Source organism: Limulus polyphemus, unplaced genomic scaffold (assembly GCF_000517525.1).
Source record: "Limulus polyphemus unplaced genomic scaffold, Limulus_polyphemus-2.1.2 Scaffold160, whole genome shotgun sequence".
In the NCBI taxonomy this organism is placed as follows: Eukaryota; Metazoa; Arthropoda; class Merostomata; order Xiphosura; family Limulidae; genus Limulus; species Limulus polyphemus.
Window position 1 is genome coordinate 703654 of NW_013665770.1, and position 4441 is coordinate 708094.

The window sequence follows — 4441 nt, forward strand, 5'->3', positions numbered from 1 at the left end:
CCACCATATAACTGAAAGAGAAAAAAACATGGAAAATAAGAAATGAAGGTGCATACTCCCACAGTTCAAACAGCATGCACCTTACCTAAATCTTCCACTCTTCCTTAAGTGTGAAAACATTTCCCCTCCAGGTACATACTCTAGAACCATGTACAAATTGGAATTGTCCTGAGAAAAGTTAAATAATATTAAGTACAACTGGAAGTTTAAGGGGATAAAAATATTTATTTTCCTTACCTAAGCTTTCCTAAGTTTCTCAGATGTGAGAACATTTCTCCTCCTAGTACATAACAGTTCCATGCACAGGTTATAATTATCTTAAAATTATAAATAACTTAAGAAATTTGCTGATAAATCAGTATAAAAAAATACTTGTTCTATCACCCTAGAACTAATGGCAGTACAGTGTACATGTTGAAATTATCCTGAAAGTAAGAATTACCCTATTCATTCAACTACAAAATGACAAGCATAAGGTTTTTACTATTTTTGGGGGGCATTAACACAAAAAAGTCACTACAAAATGCACAAATGTGTAATCTCCAGATTTGTTTAAAAGTGATCATTTTTGTTACTGTGACAGTAATGATAGAAATTATAATTGAAATAAACTTGTGCAAATTAACCTATTGACACCAAAACTTTTTCCAATAATGCATCTGCATTTGTAATATTTGATGTAATATGATAGTAACAAAGTTTATTCTTTTACTTTGATGTAAAAGGTTCACACTTCCAAGACAAATAATGTACTACCAATAGTGTTAAAAAACATTAATCTTAACCAGTCCTGTAGTTAGCAAATAAATGATTACACAACATGCTCTACCCATTAGCCCATTGTCAGTAGATGTGTTTAAGGTAGTTATTTATCTAGTTTCTTAAATTCAATCTGACAAAAACACTAATGTCTAATGCTAGTAATATCACATATTATAGGGTTCTTATGCCATATCTGGCTACATGTGGCTGTATGCTTCAAAAAGTGCCATGGCTAGAGCTTGGTGATTAGTGGAATTCTCTAAGTGTTTAATTATTGGGCTCATTAATAGATTATTCTCACATGAGACTTGGAAAACAGGAATAACTGAAAATAGTAATAAACAAAAACATTAATTTTGATTAGTCATAACACTAATCGATTAAGCTGAACAACCATCAATTAGTTGAAAATTATAAATAGAAATTATAACTGCAGTATTTACATAGATAGGTGGCATAATCCAAAACAATAATAATCCAAAACACTAATTTTGATTGATTATTTTCATGACATTAATTGATTTAAATGCAATTTCAATTAACAAATATTACATATAACATTCACTGATGTTCATAGGTAACTGATTGTATCAATCAAAGAGTTGAATGCTCACCTCTCAATGTAGCCATACTTATCAGCACAATTAAATGATAAAACTGATATAGAATCATAAATCTAAGATATTTTATAAAATTTTATGACCTGAAGCTGAGAGATGAAAGTCCTTTGAAACATCGTCCTTTCCACCTGACCTATTTTTGGAGATTACTCCTCCAAGACTTTCTTCTTAAATGTCACACTGAACTAGGCACTTGCTGCCTATTTCAACTTGGTTTGATTATCAGATGATAAATTTTGATGCAGTATAGTCTTTGAACAGTTGTCTGACAGATGTTAGAAATACTTAGCTGTTAAATATTTGTACTTTTCAAAGTTATATTGAGTAATGTCTTCCAATTTTTATTACAAGCAGCAATCTATACATGTACCTTTCATAAAAAACTACCACTGACTTTTAATGCACAGCATGCCCTATTTCAGCACAAAATAGTTGTCTTTTATGTAAAGATTTTGAGCCTTTAATGAGTACATGAAATTATAAGCTGAAAGTGGGTTGTGTAATTTAATGCTTTTTTAGACAATTTCTGCATTTATATACTGTGCTTTGCTAAAAGCTTGAACTTTTCCACAGATATGCTAAATTTAAATAATTATGTTCTTCGTAATTACAAAATAGCTGTCAAATTAACAAGATTCTTACATAATGCTAACAAATTAGCTTTACTATTATTACTGAGAGTAAGCCTAAAATGCTTAACTCCGGATAACAAGATAAATATCACTGTTAAGTATCAATTTTTCCTTTATTTCTTTTTTTTTTTTACTTTCATCAAATGTACAACCTCCTAGTCTAGTATACATGTAGCTATAACCAAAAATTAATAACAGCCTATTACACATTATGTTAATGATTACAATCGTAGATTAAATTCAATATTTTTCTATTATAAAACAATAAATGCTTTATATTTAAATTACAAAATATTAATAAAGACATTAACAAATCTATACATTTATACCTTAAGTATGTACAGTCATCATATAACCAATCTGTTTCCATTATACTACAATGAGTATCTAAAAACTCTTATGCCCTTCTGTGTTAGATGACAACAGTAAATCCTTATCTTATGAATCATTTTGAAATTACATGTACATTTTAACTGGCACAGGCAAACACACTAATATTATTTTACCTTAAAATGAAACTCAAGTTTTACAAGGAATGGGAAGTCAATTGCTTGTAAAATTTTCTTCTCATTCAAGGTGTGTTCAACCTGTTTTAGTTTCACAACCTGTTAATAACAAAGAAAAAAAAAGTTAAAAGTTCTAACATTACACATACAATATATTAGTTTCAAATAAGATTTACTGGGGTGAAAAATATCCATCTCCATTCAATTCATATTTAAAAATGATTTTGCACACCTTTTTCACAAGTTATCTAGCTGACAGAAATACAAATTATAACACCATACAAACATTTATTCTCTCCAAAACTAATCTAAGAACATTTTTTTTTAAGATACCTTTTGCTTATCCAGAATCTTCATAGCATAGTATTCTTTTTCTTTCTTGTGCTGAACAAGCATTACTCTTCCAAAGGAACCAGTTCCTAAAGTTTTTATCCTATCAAAGTCATCCAGGGATGCTGTATTCTGAAAGAAAATAATAATAAAACAGAAGCTCTTCACATGTTTTTCTAGTTATTGTCCATATTTAGTTTTCTTAATATTTCTGACAACTGACTGATGTCAATCATAAATGTTTACCTATCATCTCTCATTACTTTCAACAACTGGAGGACTTTCCATACTGTGACAAATATAGTATTTTTGAGTGTTTGCTTAAATTAACCATAAATCAATGGATTTCATAAGTTTGTTCAAAACAAAGTTATGTTACAAGTTTTTTATTTGACTTTGTACCTAACCTGGATTATTCTTTCTTTGTCTAGTTCAGTGATACTCAATTGAAAATAGCTTACATTTTTGCCATTGTTCCCATAGGACAAAAAACCACAAGTTGAAGCTATAGTATACAATTGTTTATACATATTCTTAGCTTACATAAGTGGATATAACACACACTCTAAAACTAGAAGGTGAAATATTTTATTTAAAATGCAGTATAATATAGTACAAACTAAAAATTTTTAAAAAGTTGCCTTCTAAAGAACTTGCCCAAAAGTCCCTGAACATAGCTTTCGGAGATTTTTGCACACCTAGAGTTCAAATAAGTATACCCTTATGCTACAAATGACAAACATTTAATCAGACATAACAAATTCTTAGGAAAGTAAGCCACTTGCTGTACTTCTAAGTTTGTGCAAGTACAATTCTTACCTTGCTTGGATTATTCCATTTCATTTCAAATTGTTCCTTGGCATCGGCTAGGAATTTTTCAACTAAAAAAGATAAATGTTTAAAGTAAGAAAGCACTACTTGAGTAACAAAGTATGATTAAAAAGTAAATCATGCAGGTACAATCTTGAATGTTGGCAAGTTCCCATTAATCAGGAAACGTGAACATAGTAATATAATGCCAGTAGCCATATGCATTCAAGCAATACTTTTCTTCTAAAAAAAAATACAACCAAAAAAAAAAATTACTACTAGTATTTTTACACTGGATATGTTACATTGAAAACATAGAGCATTAAATAAACATTTTGACATGCACTGTACTTATCATGTGCAGAGCATTCTTGCCTGGTTCTTTAAAAGCTGTATCAAAGCCACTCAAAACATAAAAGCTTAAAGAACTCATTCTGTTATTGTTTTGATGAAATAGGTTTTAACAAAGAATATCCAAACAAGAAAAAATAGAACTAAATTAATCTAAATAGTTAACGCTTTATAGTGAAAACACAAGATATATTTTATAAGCTTAATAGCTGCACCTGCAGATACAAACATTATAATGAATGATGTGTGTACTATTTAATAATGTTTCTTGTGAATAAAAACTGCAAAAATATTTTTTGTCAGAACTGATAAACATTTAAGTTTCAAAAATAACTTGAAAAGTTTTTTTGGTGTACAAAACTTGAAGAAAGCTTTTATATGCAGAAACATCTGTTAGCTGAATTCTTGCTCTTGCACAAATCTTAAAACA

At 29.1% G+C, this 4441-nt stretch overlaps 1 pseudogene; it reads right to left on the reverse strand.

Moving 5' to 3' along the window:
- LOC106476906 overlaps positions 1–4441 on the reverse strand; it is a 111238-nt pseudogene that overhangs the window by 20805 nt on the left and 85992 nt on the right.